The sequence below is a fragment of the Heloderma suspectum genome, chromosome 4 (assembly GCF_057233095.1).
Source record: "Heloderma suspectum isolate Gila_16-S chromosome 4, 16-S_ref, whole genome shotgun sequence".
Lineage (NCBI taxonomy): Eukaryota > Metazoa > Chordata > Lepidosauria > Squamata > Helodermatidae > Heloderma > Heloderma suspectum.
Window position 1 is genome coordinate 306996459 of NC_139461.1, and position 22103 is coordinate 307018561.

The following is a 22103-nucleotide window of genomic DNA, read 5'->3' on the forward strand; positions in this document are numbered from 1 at the left end:
GGCCCTCCGGCTCCTTATACAAGGCGATACGCTAATGGTGGCTGCCATTAGCTTATCGCTTGGACAAATACAGATGCAAATGGCATACTGGCTGCCACTTGTGGCTGTAAAGCCCTGACTTTGACCTAACTGCAGCTGTTTATGGCTGTATTTAGGTCAAAATCAGGGTTTTACAGCCGCAAGTGGCATCCAATACACCATTTGCATCTGTATTTTTCTTAGCGATAGGCTAATGGCAGCTGCTATTAGCATATCGCCTCGTATAGGAAGCTGGAGAGCTTCTCTGCAAAGTGCCCCAGATGCGGAGCAGCTCCAGAGGATTTCGAGGGGCCCTGAGCGGCATGGATGGCCCCTCTACGGACCCCCCAGACCAGAAAGTGGGAGGTTCATACATCACTACCAGAGATACAAGTGCAGGTTGCACCTTCCAGAACTTGCTTTTCCAGTTGTTTGGGGCTTGCCTCCTGTCAGGGTTGGTTCTGAGCCCATAGAGTCCCGAAGCAGCTCTGATTCTGAGGATGAGATACAATCCGTGGGAGAGGAACCCTCTCAGGTTTCAGAGGCACAGCAGGAGGGGGAGTCCCCCCTGCTCACATTCCTGGGAGCGACAGTGACTCTGGCATGGAAAGGGAGGGACAACTTGAGCTTTTAGACGTGAGGCGCAGGTGCAGGCATAAGTGAGAGGTTGTGGGAGCTGAGCTGAGGCACTCAGCCCAATTGGCTCAACATCAACAGCTGTGCCCCGAGGCCCCATGGGAGAGGGGGAGACTTTCTCCTCCTACTCCTTAAGTTCGGAGAGTTGCCGTGCTTTTCTCCAAACAGAGACCAACTGTCATCCTAACTCTTAGAAACCCCTAGTAGGCTGTTCCTTTGTATTTCCTCTGAGTCTCAGGCAATTAACATCTGTAAGCTTCATTAGGTTGAATGGAAATAAAGCCTTGGAAAGCAGCCCTTTTGTCTGAGTGTTAATTCTGGCTGTTGGAGTATTCAGAAGGTAACAGGGGCATTCCTGACACCTCCAGAAGCGCTACATCACCACTGCTGATGGTAGGGGCTGTGTGCATGACCAGGAACCAATGGTGCTCACCACCTGTGGTAGGGCCCCCATTGGATCCTACCCATGATTTTCAGAGAGGTGAAACTAGGGATGGCGGAGAATTTCTCCCCGAATCTTCGGGGGGCCGAGCGCCAACGCATTCGGCCCCCCAAAATCAGTGGTGAAATTCTCCGCCCCCCCGCCCCCCCCCGGGATGGGACTTACCTTTGGCAAATGTCCCTCCTGGCGGCGGGTCCCGGCGGCGGTTCGTCGGCCTTTCGTCGGGGGCGGGGGTGGCAGCCCGTCTTCCGACCGGCTGCCGCCGCCGCCATTACAAAGTGTAAAAAACAAAACAAAACAACCCGTGATAGGCTACGTAAGGATTTATGTAGCCTATCACGGCTAGATTTCCAATGTCAGCCGTGATAGGCTACGTAAATCGTAACGTAGCCTATCACGGGTGACTTTGGGGAAAAAAAACAGCGCGTACACAAATGGCGGCGGCCTATGGGCGCCGCCATTTGCGTTCCTTATTTGGTCCCAGTAGTCTACGTAAAGATTTACGTAGACTACTGCGTAGTCTACGTAAATCTTTATGTAGACTACCGGGACCAAATAAGGAACGCAAATGGCGGCGCCCATAGGCCGCCGCCATTTGCGTACGTGCTTTTTTTTTTTCAAAGTCACCCGTGATAGGCTACGTAAGGATTTACGTAGCCTATCACGTCTGACTTTGGAAATCTAGCCGTGATAGGCTACGTAAATCGTTACGTAGCCTATCACGGGGTTTTTTGTTTTTTGTTTAGAGTTTGTTTCACGGCCGGGGAGACGGGGCGCTTCTCCCCGGCCTGAATTTCGGCTGGGCGAAGCGGGACGGCTCCCCTCCCCTCGCCTGAACTTCGGGGGGAGAAGCGAAGTGCCTCCCCCCCACCGCGAAGCACCCCTGTGAAAAGGTAAGTGACTTTTGTACATCCCTAGGTGAAACTCACCAGTTTTGTTTTCCGAGACTTCATCCTTTTTGTGGCATTCTGGGGGAAAATGGCAACTGCCACAAAAAATGGCAGCTATCAGTAGGGGTTGCCATTTTTTTGTAGCAGCCATTATTTTCCCCACCACAAGCAGAACAGGGCATTCTGGGAAACAGAATGGCAGCTGCCAGCTGATTACAACTGGAATGAGCTCCAATGATCCCCCCCCCCAATCAATTGCATGTACACCCTTGCCTCTGAGAAAGTACCACCTGCCTTCCAATTTTGTGGCCTTCAAATAGGGCTGCAAGATTGGGTGGGAGTATTTCGACCCAGGGCTAGTTTGATTGAAAACAACAACACAAGTTTCTCAAATTTGAATGAATCCCCATCTTCAGTAGCTATTGAAGCTACAGGAGTCCCATCCTCCTTAGCTGCTGGACAGCCTGATCATCCCCATTAAAGGGAGAACAAATTACATGGAAATATTGGAAGGGGAAGAGAACTCTTAAGAAGCATACTGTTACCAACTCATCTCGTCCTCACATTGCGGGGTGGGTGGGGGGGAAGAGTATGCATTCCTCAGAAAGATGGCAAGGTCAGGCTGATATATATTCCTTGCCAGCTTAAATGTTGGAAATTACAAACAAACAAAAAAGAAAATAATGTTCTGCTCTACACAAAGGGAGATAATATTGAGCTGTGTTAAATTATGCAAGCTACTTAAACAAAATAGCAGTTGAAATTACACCTCTTCTGACTTAATCTCTTCCTTCTGTTCTGCCACTGGGTATGTCCCACTGTTCTACTGTTCTGCTTGCAATCATGTTATCTTTCAAAGGCTGGTGTGTGGGCATATTGTCTGGACAGACACCGCCGAGAACATTTGGCGTCCTAGAAATGTTTTCCCTTAAGTCCCCCCCCTTGTTCCCCCCCCCCTTGCAACAACCCTGTTACTTTCAAAGCTTTCCTAGTGAGGTTGTTTGCAAGCACAGAGAGGAAAACACATGGAAACTGCATGCAAGTTTCTCAGACCCATTGCTGGGGTTGGAGGTCAAGATGCAGAGGGACAGGTAGTCACAAAGAAGCTCAGCACACGTCTGAACAAGTTGTTCAAAGTGAGGAGGCAGGCTGGAGTCAGCAGCTACATAAAACCAGTTGGAAGTTCCGGATTGGCTAATTGTGTCACTTGTTCCTTCCTGAGTTGATCTGTGCAATCATGGTTCCTGGTCACTTGCACTGGCATTACTACAGTGTCATGAAGACCTGCCCAGTAGCTCCCCTGTTTGGCAAGCGGACACAGGGATACAACAAATACTCCTGCTGCAAGTGAGTTTGAGATGCTGATGCCTTCAACATATATCTTTCAACAGATTTCTTAGAGATAATATATATATATATATATATCCCTGGGACTAAGTGTCATGGATCTGCCAGAAAAGGTTGGTGGCATAGTCCTCAATGTGCTTAAAATGATTACTGAAGAAAGCGACTTGTCTCTCCCCCACACACAGACACATGCGCGCACACATAAAAGCAAAATCTGTCTTGTTTTGGGGCTGCAAACCCCCAGGCAATTGAGCATGTCTCATGAAAGGTCATTAGGAATCCAGAGAATTACATAAATGATAAGGTAACTTCTACCAATAGAGAAGACTAGGGATGGCGGAGAATTTCTCCCCGAAACTTCGGGGGGCTGAGTGCCAACGTGTTCGGCCCCCCGAACAAGTTTCGGGGAGAAATTCTCCGCACCCCCCCGGGACGGGACTTACCTTTCCCGAATGTCCCTCCCGGCAGCGGGTCCGGCCAGCGGTTCGGCGGGTGTTCGTGCGGGGTGGGAGCGGCAGCCGGTCTTTTGACCGGCTGCCGCCGCCGCCATTCCAAGAAAAGAAAAACAAAAACAAAAACGCCCCCGTGATAGGCTATGTGACGATTAACGTAGCCTATCACGGCTAGATTTGCCAAGTCAGCCATGATAGGCTACGTAAATCGTCACGTAGCCTATCACGGGTGACTTTAAAAAAAAAAAAAAAGCGCGTACGGATAATGGCGGCCCCCATAGGGAGCCGCCATTCCCGTTCCTTATTTGGTCGCTGTAGTCTACGTAAATCTTTACGTAGACTATGGCGCAAATAAGGGCAATGCTATTTGCGTTGCCCTTATTTTCGCTGTAGTCTAGGTAAAGATTTACGTAGACTACAGCGACCAAATAAGGAACGCGAATGGGGGCTCCCTATGGGGGCCACCATTAGCGTACGCGCTTTTTTTTTTTTAAAGTCACCCGTGATAGGCTACGTGACGATTAATGTAGCCTATCACGGCTGACTTTGCAGATCTAGCCGTGATAGGCTATGTTAATTGTCACATAGCCTATCATGGGGGCGTTTTTTTTAAAAAAAAACTTTGGAGTTTGCGGCCGGGCGAGGCGAGGCACCTCCTCCCCGGCCTGAATTTCGGCCGGGCGAGGCGGGAAGCCTCCCCCCGGCCTGAATTTCGGCCGGGCGAGGCGGGAAGCCTCCCCCCCTGGCCTGAGCTTCGTGGGGGGAGCAGCGAAGCGCCTCCCCCCCACCACGAGCAAGCTTCGAGGACAGGTAAGTGACTTTCGTCCACCCCTAGAGAAGACACAAGCAAATTCACAGTGCATGCTGGGTAACTGGCATAAAAGTTGACCTGGATGTAGGGATGTGTGAACCCACCCCAGTCCGGGTTCTCTGGGCACCTGCGCAGCCCCTCCTCCTGCTCGCCATTCCCTGGACCGTGCTTGAGACCCTCGGTGAGCTGCTCACTCACCCTGGTGGCCTCGATGAGCTCCGTGGTCACCATTTTTTGAAAAAGGAAATAGTGATTGCAGAAATGTGCATATTTGCATGTGCGTGAAAAGGTGCATTTTGCTTATGCATATATTTGCGTATGCGCAAAAATGCACATTTTGGGGGGAAATCTGCATTTTCATGCATACATGAATATGTGTATTCGCAAAATGCACATTTCACGCATACGTAAATACGCACGTTTTTGATCACTATTTTATTTTTTGAAAAATGGCAACCGTGGAGCTCGATAAGACCACCAGGGCTAATGCGGGGTGCTTGCCAAGAGTGGGTAAGTGGGTAAGAGTGCACAGAGCAAGTGCGGGCAGGGGCTCTGCAAGCTGGGCTTGGGGATGTGGGCAGGGGGAGGCGTCTGCTGGATTCCTGAATGGAATTGGGTGCCCGCATCATCTCTACCTGGATGGTATCCAGAGAGAAAATGCTGATTTAAAGGCCTATCACTTCGGCCCAAAAGTTATTTCGGTAATGAACAGTTATGAGACTGTATTATTCCAGCTGAAAACTGTACTGAAAGTTTTTGCTTATCAATTAATGAGCCAAAAATATTGTGTAAGGTATACACATCAAAAAGCTTGATATACAGATGTCAAGAAAAACATTATAGACTTTGGTTTAATTGGCACATTTTAAGGAGTTACCGTCTCAAAGGTATAATTCAAAATTGATCATATCTAGCCTGAAATGTATAGGTGTAAGCTTTTTTTTTGGGGGGGGGTATGTTCTAATTTTTTAAGAACGTTTAATAACAATGAGATAATTAGGACTGTGAGCCATAATTTATGGGACAGTAGATAATTAGCTATGAAGTCATTTTACACAAGAAAGGTAAAAATATGTGCTGATTTTAGAATGTGGGAGCTTTTCATTAGAAGCTGTACAGCCTGTGTACCTGTCACCTGAATAGCCTGTTCAGTATTGAATGGTGCATTGCCCCGGCCATGGGTGTTGAACTCTTAAGTTAAAGGTGCCAAGATAGTGATAAATCAGACCCAGGTTTACTTACAAGGAGTACATTATTGAGTAACTTACAGCACACAGGCGTACCCAATGGTTGGATCATACAGCTTCTCTGAACCCAGAGCCATGGGGTACAATGGGTTTTACACCATACATGTTAGCAATGAGGCAGCATGACAGCAGCAAGTGCCCCCTAGCATTCAGTCCAAGCATAGACTAAAAGCACTTGGTTCTCAGCACAGCCACCTGTAGCTTTAAGGTAAACAAACTTCACTTCCCAGGCAGAGTGCTTGATAACACTCTCACTCATTCATATGGAATGTGCTGAGGCTGCTATCCACCTTTTGACTCATTTCACATGCTCAGAGGCTCACTAGCAAGGGAATTGCACCAATAATGAACTTAAGCAAGGATTATGGATCTCTAGGCCCCTCTAACACTATAGGTGACTTGGTTACGCTCCTGGGGCCAATACAAATGGGGAACTTGGTACTTAGAATGAGAGCTCTCCTTTTTAAGCTATTAGGGCTAGAACTCTATGAACTCTACTACGCTCAACATCTAAGGCCCTCCTCCAGCTACCTACACTGAGGGAAGCTCGGAAGACGGCAACAAGGGAAAGGGCCTTTTCAGTGGTGGCCCCCAAATTGTGGAATGATCTCCCCAATGAGCCCTGCCTGGCATCAACATTGTTATCTTTTTGGCGCCAGGTTCAGACCTTTCTCTTCTTCCAGGCATTCGGCAGCATATGGTAAGTGGTTAATCAATCCTGGAATGTCTTATGGTTATAGTTGTTTGTTTTTGAAGTTGTTTTAGATATATGTTTCTTTTGTGTATATTGTCTGTTCATGTGTTTTTTATGTAAATGGTTTTTAATCTCTGTATATTGTATTTTTTAATGTTTTTAATCTTTGTAAACTGCCCAGAGAGCTCCAGCTATTGGGTGGTATAGAAATGCAAATAATAATAATAATAATAATAATAATAATAATAATAATAATAATAATAAAATGTTTAAGAAACTCTGTTTCTGGTTAAGATCTAAGAATCTTTAGCAAAGCTCTGCTTAACAACAAAAAATGATTTTATGTCATTTTATGCAAGTTTTAAATATGATGCTACAAGTATATTTCTAATGAAAATTAAAAATGGATCGAAATGATTTTCCTTTGCTTATTCTCATGAGTACAAAGCCAAAATGTTGTACCCAAATCCACATATATATTTTGTTGGTATACACTTAGTTTAAAGTGTATTGATAAACTATAGGTGGTTGACTGGCAGCCAATGGCTTCCTAAATACTGGGAGTATAGATTGAAAACACTCAGCAAAGACCCAAATCCGTAACATAGGGCTGCATGAAACCTGTCTCTTTCTTCCTGCAGAATTTTCTGCTTTACAATCAGACCAGGAGTAATGAGATGAGACATGTCTCATTGGGTTATTGAGGGCCACATGTTTACTTACTTTAACAGAACAAGATCTCAGCAATCATGACACTGTGCAGGATTTGAGCTATAAATGAGTAGCAATAGTGAATCTGTCAGTTTCACTTTCTCCTCCTCTCTTATCACTATCATTGTTTTTTAAAAAATAAATCTCATGTCGTTTCTCTCCCAAATATGATGAACTTTGCAAACCTTGGTAAGTTTTTATCAAAAATGAACTGAACTGAAATTCTCAGCCATCTGCATTGGCAAGATTCAACAGAGTCAGCTGTTCCCAGAATGGAGAGGGTTATGATGTACCTGTATGCCGTATAGATGTTAAAGATGAGAAGCCTCTCAGAAAAAAAGAGGCAAGAACCCAAATTCAACACTAACGTGGTTGATTACGCAGTGACTCAAATCCCGATCTTTGAGAGCAAAGTAGTCGAACCCCTGGATGAATAAATATGCCAGTTTTGGTTTCTCCAGCATTCACTTTTTGTCTCAAACATGGAGAACTTTGTGATTTTTGGTTTTTTTTTTTTTTATCAAATCCAAACGGAAACAACATCTTCACCCATCTCTATGGAGGAGCTGCTTCACAGCTATCTTGGCCCATATTATGGGGAGACATACCTGGTGATGAGATGGAGGTAGTGTAATAGCTAACTCCCCAATGACCACACCTCTCCAAGTGTTGAGAGAGCCTTTCCTGAGTCACTCCTACCTCAAGCCCCAAGACTCAAGACCATAACCCTCCCTGCCAGGATCCCCTGAGTGGCAATTCTCAGAAATCCCAAATTCAATTTATGAACGAACTAATTCCAAATTTTGGCAGTGTAACTAATTCAAGGTGGAACCTAATTCATCTAATTCAAGGTGGAAACTTATGTCACATATGTTCAGTAAAATACTGAGTGCCTGGCAAACCTGCACTCATTAGTGAGTGAAGGTGAGGGTCTCAAAGCTAATGTGCAGTTTATAGGAAGGAAGGAAGGAAGGAAGGAAGGAAGGAAGGAAGGAACATAGGCAGCTGTCCTATACTGAGTCAGGCCCTTGGTCCATCTAGCCCAGTATTGTCAACACTGACCGGCAGCGGCTCTCCAGGGTTTCAGGAAGGAGTTTTATCTGCCCTACCTGGAGATGTCGGGGATCTAGCAAGGATTTAAGATGCAAGAGCAATACATACAGTACTTCTCAGAAGCTCTTAATAGCATGACATGCAAAGTGAGGACGTATTTGTTTCTTTATTTATTTGCTGCAGTTTTATCTTGCCTTTCAGAGAATGATTGTTCCCCAAGGCAGCTCTGTGAAAGTTTGAGGCCTACGGGGGCAAAGGGGGAAAAAAAGGTCAGGTTTAGAGGCTTGGGTCTTTTTTGCTGGGAGGGGATACCCTGAGAGTGGTTTCATTTCCCTGGTTAGGTCTCATTTTCATTTCCCCAGTTAAGTTCATTTCTTCAGGGCTCAAACAGTACTTTCAGTTCTGAGGGAGGAGGATATGAAAAGAGCAAGAGAGCCAGTAAGAGCAGTCTGGGAGACCAGAGCCTGAAGAGGGAGCAGGAAGAAGCAGCCTGGAGAAGTCTAAGCACAGGGTAAAGGAACTTGTGTTTTGAAACTTTTATTTTCTTGTAATGCCTTTTGTATCACTCAGCTCTATTGTGTAAATGCCTTTAGTTGAGATTTGTTTGCTTTAATGTACCAATAAACTGTTGTGGTTAAACCCTGTGTCTAGAGTGTCAGTCCCTCTTGCCTACAGCCCAGACCCCACATTATTGGAAAAGGGAAGGTAAAAAAAGGAAGGTGGGACTCTTAAGGAGGCAAGAGATTCTTAAGGAGTTGCTCAGGGGGTCCAGGTCAGTGGTAGAGCCCTGATAGGCTCATATTCCTCAAAAGGAGAGACAGTACTTGCCATCAGGCTTACAAATATTACCTATCTATCTGATCTGTGTTCTCCCCAGACCACCTTTCAGGACTTTTAGGAAGAACAGAGGAAGCTTCTTTTTAATGAGTCGGATTGATCCATCTAACCCAGTATTGTCCACAATGACTGGCAGTACCTCTGCAGGGCCATCAGGCCATCATGTATGCAACATTACAGGCATTTCTGCCTGTAATGTTATGTGCATGGTGGCCTTATGGCCACCATTTGCACAGGATTCAGTTTCCAGAAATAGAGGAAGTTGCGATGGCAGCTCTGTTGAAGAGGCCGCTGGTTGCTGGCACACATCCTGAGGGTCCAGGTATGAAGCAGGGAGCTTGGGCAGCTGGGCGGCAAGTGGGGGAGGGGAGTGTGGGTGGGTGTGGGCAGTTGGGCTTCTGGATCACTCTGAAGCACCCTGAAGTGCTTCGGAGCAACCTGACCCACTTTGGATCTTTGGGTTGCTCCGATCTTCAGAGCAACCCGACCCACTTTGGATCTTCGGTTGCTTTGGGTTGATCCTGACCTACAGGTGCTGCCCCAACTGGCCCGAGGCACCCTGCTTTGGCTGAGAATTTGGCTTTGGAGCGGTGCACTGCCTAGGGGTGTGCAAAACCCCACTTACCTGGCTCCACTGGGGTCCGCAGGTGGGGGGAGGCGATCCATTCCTCCCCCCGGAATCCTCGACGGTGGGGGAGGTGATCCATTCCTCCCCCCCAGAATCCACTCTGCGGCCAGTCCATGGAGCCGCTGGCCGGGCCAACCTGCAGCGGGGCCTCCAGCTGCTGCCGGGCTGCTGCAGATACAAATGGTGTCCTACGTAGGGGACGCCATTTGCGTCCCTGCTTTAGCCGTGATAGGCTATGTAAATATATACGTAGCCTATCATGGGCTGGTGTAGGGATGCAAATGGTGGCCATTACGACAGCCACCATTTGCGCCCGCAATAGCCTGGCAGCAGCTGGAGCCGTCGCCGTCACTGCCACGGCTGCTTCATCCGCCGCCGGAGCCGCCGCCGGAGCCGCCGGCGCTGCCGGCGCCGCAGCCATGTAGGCTCCGTTTCGTGGGGCTTTCGCAGGGTGGTGGGGTGGGTTGCTCTGTTCCGCCATGGATTCTGGGGGGCCGAATTCACTGGAATTCCATGGTGGAATTCTCTAACATCCCTAGTACTGCCCAAGCAGAAATGTAGATATCACCTTCTCCTTGGCAAACCAATGGGATCTGGTGGCTTGAGAGAGTTTAATAGAGTATATTTGATCCATAGACACTGGGCTGGTGGGAGCTCTCTGCTGTTGAGAAGCAGGAGTTCATGAAAAAGCCTGATGTTATTTGCAAACTTCTAATGTTCCTTGTGGACCCATGGAGGTGTTTCCCGCCCAGAATTGAGGACACCATCCACTCCTGCTAAATATATTGAATAGAATATCACTTCAAGTCTGAAGTGGTACAGCCCAGACACTAAGAACATAAGAAGGGCCCTGTTGGATCAGACCAAGAGTCCATCTAGTCCAGCAGTCTGTTCACACAGTGGCCATCCAGCTGCCCATAGGAAAAAAAAGCAGGACATGAATGCGAGAGCACCCTCCCACCCACTTTCCCCAGCAACTGGTGTACATAGCCATACTGCCGTTGATACTGGAGACAACATACGGCTCTGGTCCAGGTTATCTGAAACACTGTATCCTCCCTTATAAACCTGCCTGTGTCCTGAGATCTGGGGAGGCCCTTCTCTCAGTCCCACCACTGTCACTGGCAAATTTTGTGGGAACCCGGGAGAAGGCCTTCTCGGTGGCTGCCCCACAGCTGTGGAACACCCTCCCCAGGGAGGCTAGGATGGCTTCCTCCTTGATGAGTTTCCGAAGGCAGACTAAAACATTGTTCTTCCAGGAGGCCTTAGGGACATTGTTGGAACCTGGGGGTAAGCTGCTAAAATGCTGTTTTAAAAGGCTGTTTTAAGGGATGTACGAATTGTGTACCTTCCGTGTCGCTTGACTTCCACAGTTTGCGGCCAGTGCTCTGTACCATTGTTCATAAGCCCCCAGAATTCTCCTCTTTTTTTCTGCTCCAAGAATTACGAAGATAAATCCTTACCGAGAGCTGTAATTCTGCATAACTTCTGTAAGAAAGGATATTTTTCGTAGATATTTACGTATTTTTTCCCCTGCCCTGAGATGTGCAGTAATTTAGGGATGTACAAAAGTTCCGCCATGGATCTCAGGGAGGCTGAATGCCAGTGCATTCAGCCCCCCGAAATCGGTGGTGGAACGGCCCCCCGCCCCCCCCGGGACAGGACTTACCTTAGGCTGATCTTCCTGGCGGTGGCGGCAGCTCCAGCGACAGCTCCGGCAGCAGTTTGGCAGCAGCGGCTGCGGTGGCCGGTCTTCCGACCGGCTGCCACCGCTGCCATTTCCAGGTAAAAAAACCCAAAACAACGTGATAGGCTACGTAAAGATTTACATAGCCTATCACGGCTGATTAAAACAAAACAAAACAAAAAACCTTATAAGTATTGTTGGGCCAAGTATCTGTTGTTTTCTGCCCAGAGCTCCAGTCTATCAAGATCACTTTGAATTCTGTTTCTGTCTTCCAGGGTATTAGCTATTCTGCCCAATTTTGTGTCATCTGCAAATTTGATCAGCGTTCCTTGCACCTCCTCCTCCAAGCCATTAATAAAAATGTTGAAGAGCACTGGGCCCAGGACTGAGCCCTGCTGTACCCCACTCATTACCTCTCCCCAGTTTGAGAAGGTCCCACTGATAAGCACTCTTTGAGTTCGATTCTGTAGCCAACTGTGGATCCACCAGATCGTTGTTTCATCTAGCCCACTTGGAGCTAGTTTGCTCATCAGGATATCATGGGGCATTTTGTCAAAAGCTGGGGATGTACGAAAGTTCCGCCACAGATCTCGGGGAGGCCGAATACCAGCGCATTCGGCTCCCCGAAATCGGTGGCGGAACAGCCTGCCCCCCCACCCTCCCCGGGACGAGACTTACCTTGGGCGGATCTTCCTGGCGGCGGTGGCGGCGGCGGCAGCTCCGGCGGCGGCTCCGGCGGCAGTTCGGTGGCGGCGGCCAGTCTTCTGACCGGCTGCCGCTGCCGCCATTTCCAATTTAAAAAAACAAAAACAAAAAAAGTGATAGGCTACGTAAAGATTTACGTCTACGCTATTTGCGTTCCCCTTATTTTCGCCATCTTAGTCTACGTAAATGTTTACGTAGACTAAGATGTGCCAAAATAAGGAACGCAAATGGTAGCGCCCATGGGCGCCGCCATTTGCATACGTGCTTTTTTTTTATCAGCTGTGATAGGCTATGTAAACATTTACGTAGCCTATCATGGCTGACTGCAGGGATGCAAACGGCGGCGGCTATGGCCGCTGCCATTTGCGTCCCTGCTAGCCAGCAGCCGGATGTCCAGCTGCTGGCGGAGCCAGCCGGCGGCTCCGCAGAATTGCTGCGGAGCGGAGCTGGCCGGCCAGGATTCTGGGGGGGAGGAACAGAGCACTTCCCCCCAGACCTGGATTCCGGGGGGAGGGACGGAACGCCTCCCCCCCAGCATCAGCATAATGCGTGGAAAGGTAAGTACCTTTCGTACATCCCTACAGTAATTACTCTCAGCCAAAACACTTCCTCTTCCTAGGGGCTTCCCAAAACAAGGCTGCCCTAGGTGTGCCTGAGCGATGCACTCCTTGTTTAAAGCAATGCTGAAAGAAAGAAAGAAAGAAAGAAAGAAAGAAAGAAAGAGAGAAAAGAAAAGAAAGAACCTTTTAAAATGACCATGCCGGTCTGGAGCTCTTCACGAGTATTATTCCCCCTGCTAGGCTTTCTATTTCCACATCCAGCCTTGTTGGGGACATTGTGAGGCTAAAATGGAGAGGAGAACCAACTCTGTGCATGTCTACTCAGTCTTACTGAGTTCAATGCAACTTACTTCTACGCATGTCAGCACCCCACTTGCCCCCAGCTCAGCTTTGTATTTCCACATCCAGCTCATTATCAAACCTCCGGTTAGTTATCTCACTGGGTGACTTTGGGCTGGACTCTAACCACTACATCATACTTCTGTTATATGAAACTCATGAAGAAAAAGAGACAGTGTAATAGAAAGTTCACAGTCACACTTGTACAAATGCAGCATGAAGGGAAAGATCAGCAACCTTCTCTTTGTTTGAATAAAAAACACACTCTGCACATGCTCAGGGAATGGACAAAATGAGGACTAAACATAGCAGGGAATATGAAGAACTATATTCTTCCATTATGTGTGTGTGTGTGTGTGTAATCTCCCTCCATCCAGCTGTTTCCCTGGAAACCCCCCCCCCATTCACCCAAGGGTCTTCTGAGATAACTAACAGGAGGTCTGATAATGAACTGGATGTGGAAATACAAAGCTGAGCAGAGAGGAGAACCAAATCTGTGCATGTCTACTCAGAAGTAAGTCTTACTGAGTTCAATGCAACTTACTCCTACACATGTCAGCACCCCACTTGCCCCCAGCTCAGCTTTGTATTTCCACATCCAGCTCCACACACATTTGCATTCCCCCCTCTTTCTTTTTTGCCGTAATAGCCTATGTAAATATTTACATAGGGTAAAATGGCAAAAAAAGGGATTGCAAATGGCAGCCACCATAGCCACCGCCATTTGCGTCTGCTGTTTTTTTGTTTTTGTTTTGCTGTGATAGGCTACGTAAATATTTACGTAGCCTATCACGGCAAAATACCGGGACGCAAAAGGCTACGGCCGCCGCCATTTGTGTCCCTGCAGGCTGCCTGACAGCCGGATGTCTGGCTGTGGGCGGCTCTGGCCGGTGGCTCCGTGGAATCTCGGCAGAGCGGAGCCAGCTGGAGAGAATTTCGGGTGGAGGGACGGAGCGTCTCCCCCCCACTGCGAATGTCACCCTTTGAAAAGGTAAGTGACTTTCGTACATCCCTATAATAACCACCACAACAATATATAGCTGTCAGGACTAGTAGCCACTGATAGCATTCTCCTCCATGAATTTGGCCACTCCGGTGTCTGCTAGGTTGCCAATCCAGAGACTATTCGGGCTTAATCTTACCTTCTTAGTTTCAATCAAATGAATTGCAAAATGGCACTTGCACTCGTGCGCGCACACAGAGAGAAAGAGAGAGAGAGAGAGAGAGAGAGAGAGAACTTCTCTGCAATCCCAAGTGGCACATCTCTGAAAATAACTTTTAATAGCAAGTTCTCATTTGGCAAGACCTGAGATCTGACAATTTGTCAGGTATAGACAATAACTTTGTGGGGGTAGGATGGGGATGAGCATTGGTTTCTTTTGCTTCCTTTCTCCTGATATGTCTGTACGACAGACAGGTTAATTATTGGTACTTCTTGTTCTTATACCTAATTGCAGACGCTCTTGGGAGAGGATTAAATGGATGGCTCTCTAATTGTCCACCCAAACGCTCTGACTGTTTCTCCTTCAAGCCTGGGAGGAAGAAAGATATCTTGCTCAGGCAATAGGCTTTGATGAGCAGCCTGTTAGAGATGTGCACACATGGGGGGGGGGGGACCGCAACAAAATATCCTTAACTCCTAAAACAACCTTACCCAACCTGGTGCCCTTCAGATGTGTTGGATGATAATTCCCATAATTCCTAGTTAGCATGGCCAAATGGTCACCCTTAGAGGGTATAGCATGGGGAAGAAAGTTTTTTAAACTCATGGCACCCTCCCCCCACCCCCGAATCTAAAGCTCACTGGCTCTAGGATAGTGTCATAAATGGTTCCTGAGTTTGCTTTTTTCCTCCCCCTCCCCATCCTTTTTTTTCCCCTTTGGGGTCATGTCTTTTAAACTCTAAGCCAGAAGGCAGGGACTGTCTTTTAAAAAAAAATTGACCTGGAAGTTACTCTGGAAGCCATTTCAGCTCAAGAACCAAATAAAATTACTTTAGATGCAGAAATAAAATGTTCAACTGACAGCCTGAACATTCCATGGCTCAACTGTCCTTATTGCAAGAGTCACACAGGCCCTATTTATATCTTACATGACAAGCATTTCTGTGTTTGCTTGTTTTTATAATCCCAGACTGGTGTGGGAAAGGATGGAATGGGCTCAGTAATGAACACATCTAAAACTGCCAGGACTGCAAACAGAATGGCCTGTCCCTGTGCATGAGCTCAGCTCCTGCGTATGGGCTCAGCACACTCTGAACACTCACAAAACTGGGACTTCCCATCATATGAAGCCCCTACATGCAGGCAGAGACTTGTTCATTGGGGTTCCTCTGCGGAAAGCAATGCTGAATGTGTGGATGTTGAAGAAAGGAGGCATAAAGCCCTAAACAACTTGGGAACAGGATACCTGAGAGAGCACCTTCTCCCTTACCAACCTGTCCAGTCACTGAGGTCATTGGAGGGCTTGCTCCTGGTGGTTCCACAAGTTCCAGGTAGGCATGGTGGAGAATTCTGCCATGGATCTCAGTGAGGCCGAATGCCAGTGCATTCAGCCCCCCGAAATCCATGGCGGAATGAAAACCCCCCTCCCCCCCCATCCGGAACGGGCCTGGACTGGAGCACCTACCTGCTGCCGTCCACGCTGCATAGCAAATGGTGTCTGCGTCTGCCATTTGTAGTGGCCGCCATTTGCGCCTCTCTGTTTTGCTGTAATAGGCTACGTAAATATTTACATAGCCTATCACAGAGAAAAGAAAAGGGAACTCAAATGGCGGCCGCCATAGCCGCCACCATTTGCATTCCCTTTTTTTGGTCATGATAGCCTATCACGGCTAAAGCCGGAACACAAATGGCATAGGGGACGTCCCTGCTTTTGCGTCCCTGCTTTAGCCGTGATAGGCTACGTAAATATTTATGTAGCCTATCACGGGCCGGCATAGAGATGCAAATAGCGTCCCCTACACAGGACACCATTAGCGTCCGCAGCAGCCCGGCAGTGGCTGGAGGCCCCACTGTGGGTTGGCCTGGCCGGCGGCTCCGCAGCCTGGCCGCGGAGTGGAGCCAGCCAGCCAGGATTCCGGGAGGGAGGAACGGATCGCCTCCCCCCCATCGAGGATTCCGGGGGGAGGAACAGATCTCCTCCCTCCACCTGCGGACCCCGGCGGAGCCAGGTAAGCGGGGTTTCGTACACCCCTAGTTCCAGGAAGCCAGATTCCGGCTGAACATCAGGAAAAACGTCCTGACTGTCAGAGCAATACGACGATGGAACCAATTCCCTAGGGAGGTAGTGGGCTCTCCCACACTGGAGGCATTCAAGACAAGGCTGGACAGCCATCTGTCGGGGATGCTCTGACTTGGATTCCTGCATTGAGGGGGGGTTGGACTCGATGGTCTTAGAGGCCCCTTCCAACCTTACTATTCTATGATTCTTTGATTCTATGACTTATAGCTCGATTGGAGTCCAGTCCACCAGGAGAAGAGCCTTGACTGTGGAGGCCCCCTTTCTCTGGAATTCCCTGCCCCTGGAGGCCAGACAGGCACCAACACTGTGTTGTTTCTGGCGCCTCCTGAAAACAGCACTGTTCCAGGAGGCATTCCTTAATGTCATGGTTTCTAGCGGCATGGTGTGTTTTTAAAAAAACAAGTATACTTTTAATGTGGTGTTTTAATCTTTTTATAATTTTACTGTTTTATTTCTGGTGTTCACCACTCCAAAATCTGTTCTAGTTATGGAGTGGTATATAAATATTGTAAATACATTTGTTGTTGTTGTTGTTCAGTCGTTCAGTCATGTCCGACTCTTCGTGACCCCATGGACCATAGCACGCCAGGCCTTCCTGTCCTGCGCTCTCTCCCGGAGCGTGCTCAAGTCCATATTCATTGCATTGGTGATGCTATCTAGTCATCTCATCCTCTGCTGTCCCCTTCTCCTTTTGCCTTCAGTCTTTCCCAGCATCAGGGTCTTTTCCAGAGAGTTTTCTCTTCGCATTAGTATGTATGTATGTACGTATGTATGTAAATACATACATACATATGTACATACATACATACATAAAGTTGGGGGCATGGCTAAAAGCATGGTCCTGCTCCTACCTCAAAACAGAAATGCCCTGCACACAAGTAACACGTGGTCAGGGCTTCAGTTTGTCTGATGTCTAGTTCTTTTATACTCTTCCCCACTCCTGCTAGGTGGACAGGAGAGCTACCCATAAAAAATAAGGGAGAAGTCCAGATTATGACATAGTTGTGATTGGGCAGCAGCATAGATCCCTCTCCCCTCCATTCACAAACAAAAAGTAGCAATAAAGGCAGAAGTCCGTGTTTGGGGCATTCATAGTGAACCCAGGCAGTTTGAAGATATACAGTGTTGTGGAAATCTTCCCCCTGCCTCAAGCTCTCATGAATTCTGCTCCCCAGGGGACTGAACCCCCCCCACCCCAAAGTGACCTTTTAATTCTGCTTGTCCCTTGTTTACATTTGGGGGAAACAAAATGCATATGTAAATACTGTTTGTGTTCTGCTTTAGCCTCTGTAATTTAGGATTTCTCATCCTGTTTTAAGCAAAACCTGTGCCTAGGCAAGCCATAGGGTTGAATGAGACCTGCTACTTTAAGGAGATTCAAAGCTTTATCTTGTCTGAAGACAGAAGTGGGGATATTAAAATGCCCTTTTGGGTTGATTCCCACCCTCACCCCCACCCCCAGTGAAAACTGCTTTTAAAAAAGCCCTGCAGAGATTCCCTCTCCAGAAAATGAGATGATTTACTGTAGATTCACCTTATCTCTATGCACTCAAGCTTCTGGGTTCTGGAAGGTCACAGGACTGTTAACTCCCCCGTCCCTGAATAAATTAAATGGCAATCCTGTACAAATAGTGACTAAGCCCTATTGATGGGGTTACTTCTGAGTAGACATCCATAGGATTGCACTGCTAGTGTAAACCATTTAAAATTCTGCAGACCTAGAAAGTCTTGTGAATTTATAGGAACTACCTACTTTTGGGATGGCCCAGTTTAATTTCCAAACTGATAGGCATTGAAACATCTGGGTTTACCGTTTGAGGAAATGATAGATACATAATATTTATTTATTTATTTATTTATTTATTTCTATACTGCCCTAAAGCTGAAGCTCTCTGGGAGGTTCACAAAAATTAAAACCACAAAGCGCCATAAAACAATATAAATATGAAAGCGTAAAACCACAATATAATAATACAACCAGAATAAAACTTAGCAGCAATGCAGAGATTTAAATTGCAGGTTTAAAACACCAAAGCTAAATCACCAGGAAGCTAAAATGCTAAAATACTGGGAGAATAAAAAGTTCTTCTCCTGGTGCTGAAAGGAGTACAATGTAGGTGCCAGGTAAACCTCTTCAAGGGAGCTCATTCCACAGCCAGGGTGCCACAGCAGAAAGGGCCCTCTTCCTGGTAGTCACCTGCCTCACTTCCTTTGGCAGGGGCTCATGGAGAAGGGCCGCTGAGGATGATCTTAGGGTCCGGGCAGGCACATACATACATACATACAAGACAGACAGACAGATACACACACACACACACACTTCTTGTTAAAGGTGACTCATATTTGAAAGCTTGTGAGGCAATTTCCATAGGTGTTAGTTTCCCCCAAGAATCATAAAGTCAAAAAAGGAGGAGAGAAATGGAAGAGAAATGCAGAAACTTCTACATTAGGCAAAGGTTTCCCGGTAAGTAGGAGTTATTCAGCAGGCTTTGAGATAAGCACAGGAACCAAATGCAGCCCAGTTGAGTGACTTGTTTCTTTCCTCGCAAAGAAGAGCAAACAAAATTAAATTACTCCCCACTGGTACTCCTTAAAAGGGATTTCCTATCATTAAAAGGTGTTTAATTTCTCAGGGAAAGAGAAGAAATACAACCAAATATCATGATGCCAAGCTTTTCATTCATTTTGTAATTTCAGAGGGGGATAAGGATTTAAAAAGGGAGTAACAGAAGAAAGCTAAACAATTATTTTATTTGAAGACATTGTTCAAAATTAAAACAGTAAAACATGATCTCACTCTGCTGTGCTGTTTGTCTTGGTATCTGAATTGTGCATCTTTGCTGCTGGGCTTATATATGTTTGCTTGTGTGAGAGATGAGTTCTTATTTTTCCCTTCCTCAAAGCAGCTCTGAGTCAGCTGTGAGGCATGGCCTCAGAGATGAAGACTGAGGCAGAATGTCAGGCCCCAGACATAGCAGGATTCTCCAGGGAGCTTGGATCCAGGGCTGGCTCAAGAGACTTTGCTCCCTGAGGCAGAAGACCAGATGACACACCCTCCCAGGGGAGGCTGGTGGCTTCGATGTTAGTGGGGTGGTGAATATACTCTGGGTTTCAGTCAGAATGTGTCCAAACTCTAAAGGAGCTCTCCAAGGTGTGGAGCACCAGCACATTTTGTGAAGCACCTTTGATAGCTCCTTTAGAGTTTTGACTGGTTCTGACTGAAACCTGGAGCAGATTCGCTGCCCCCCTGACATCAGTGCCACCAACCTCCACTGCACCCTCCATTCCACATACAGGATCCAACTGGATTAGCAGCTGAATCTTTCTTCAGTTGTGGGAATGGGACATCTTCATCCACCATACTTGAAGGAAGCAGGTTTAGGGAGCACAGAGCAAGCTAGCTTAGGGGGTTCTGGAGGAATGGTGGGAGGGAGGCTGCTGCCAATGGTGGTACCTCCTGTCTGAGGGCAACATGTGGTTATTGGGGGGGCAGGGCGCCACTCTTGGCTCTGTGTGATGGGGGATTTAACTGTAATGTCACCATACCAACTACAGGTGGCACTAGAGATGTATGAGAATTTCATTTTGGCTCACCAAAGAAGCGAGCATGCCCCACGAACCTCTGAACACAAGCACCTGTCAGCCAAAAATGTTTGCAAATTGTCAAACACATACTCACAGTTGTCTTGTTCCCAATTCCAGAGTGGACTAAGGATGTTAGAGAATTCTGCCATGGACTCCAATGAGGCTGGATTCTAAAGAATCTAGCCCCTCGGAGTCCATGGCGGAACGGACTGCCCACCTCCGCCACCCTGCGAGTTGCCCCGGAACAGATCCTACCTGCCACCGTCCGGGTCCGGTCCATCCGCTGCCAGTCTGCGGAAGAAAATGGTGTCCGGTGTAGCAGATGCCATTTACGTCCCTTCTCTTTGCCGTGATAGGCTACGTAAATGTTTACATAGCCTATCACCGCAAAGGGAAGGGAAACAAATGGCGTCCACTACACCCGACGCCATTTGCATCCGCAGACCGGCAGCAGATGGAAGTGCGGCTGCTAGGGATGGCGGAGAATTTCTCCCCGAAACTTCGGGGGGCCGAGCGCCAACGTGTTCGGCCCCCCGAAGAAGTTTCAGGGAGAAATTCTCTGCCCCCCCGCCCCCCGCACACACCCCCGGGACAGGACTTACCTTTCCCGAATGTCCCTCCCGGCGGCGGGTCCGGCCGGCGGTTCATCGGGTCTTCGTCAGGGGCGGGAGCGGCAGCCAGTCTTTTGACCGGCTGCCGCCGCCACCATTCCAATAAAAGAAAAAAAAAACGCCCCTGTGATAGGCTACGTGACGATTAACGTAGCCTATCATGGCTAGATTTGCAAAGTCAGCCATGATAGGCTACGTAAATCGTCACGTAGCCTATCACGGGTGACTTTAAAAATTTTTTTTAAAAAGCGCGTACGGATAATGGTGGCCCCCATAGGGAGCCGCCATTCACGTTCCTTATTTGGTCGCTGTAGTCTACGTAAAGATTACGTAGACTACAGCGACCAAATAAGGAACGCGAATGGCGGCTCCCTATGGGGGCCGCCATTTGCGTACGGGCTTTTTTTTCTTTTTTTTTAAAGTCACCCGTGATAGGCTACGTGACGATTTACGTAGCCTATCACAGCTGACTTTGCAGATCTAGCCGTGATAGGCTACGTTAATTGTCACATAGCCTATCACGGGGGCGTTTTTTTAAAAAAACTTTTAATTTCGCGGCCGGGCGAGGCGAGGCGCCTCCTCCCCGGCCTGAATTTCAGCCGGGCGAGGTGGGAAGCCTCCTCCCCGGCCTGAATTTCGGCCAGGTGAGGCGGGAAGCCTCCCCCCCAGCCTGAACTTCGCGGGGAGAGCAGCGAAACGCCTCCCCTCCACCGCAAAAAGCTGCGAGACCACGTAAGTGACTTTCGTGCACCCCTAGCGGCTGCGGATGGACCCGGCCAGCAGCTCCACCAACTTGCCGCAGAGTGGAGCCGGCCGGGGAGGATTCCGGGCGGAGGGACGGATCGCCTCCCCCCTGTGGACCCCCCCAAGCAGAATGGAGACGTGATCCGCCCATCCCTAGAGTGGACTGAATCAGCCCCACTTTAATCAAAGGAGGAAATTCATGCAAATTTGGGGAGATTTGCACAAATCTCCTCTTTGATCATGCCTTGATTTGCACACGTTTCCTGTTCGCAGAGAGTGAGAGTGATCATGAATGTGAATGCGAGTTGGGCATGAGCCATGAGACGAGCTGTGAGTTGAAGAATCCTAGCCATCACTCATTTGCCCATCCCTAGGAGGCACTGTGTCCAAATGGAGGCAGTCAGCTATGCTGTTGTTATAAACTGTTCTTGGAAATAAACCTGCAGTTCTGTTAGGCACCCATTTTGACAGCCACACATCTGTGTGGTGGTCTGCAGCAAAGAAGCCTACATGTGAGCAGCTCCCTGTGTGTAGGCGTCCACACAAACGAGACACCCCATCATGCCAGTGTCCTGATTGTGTGGAAGTCTATGCGTGAATAGCTGCTCACACATGTAGGGACGTCGGAGGAATGAGTATGGGGTGAAGCTCGCCAAGCTTTCATCAGCTCAGCCCCCCAGACTTTGGCTCGTTTACCCATGAGCTGGCCCAACTTCATCTGCATCAACTCAGGCCATTTCATGGATTTCCAGGTGTGTGTTCTTTCATAAAAAGATTTTTGTGTAGATTGCAGGTGCAATTTGTGTAATCTGCGCAAATTGCAGCCATAATCTGTGCAAATTAAGGAAATTATGGCTGCAATTT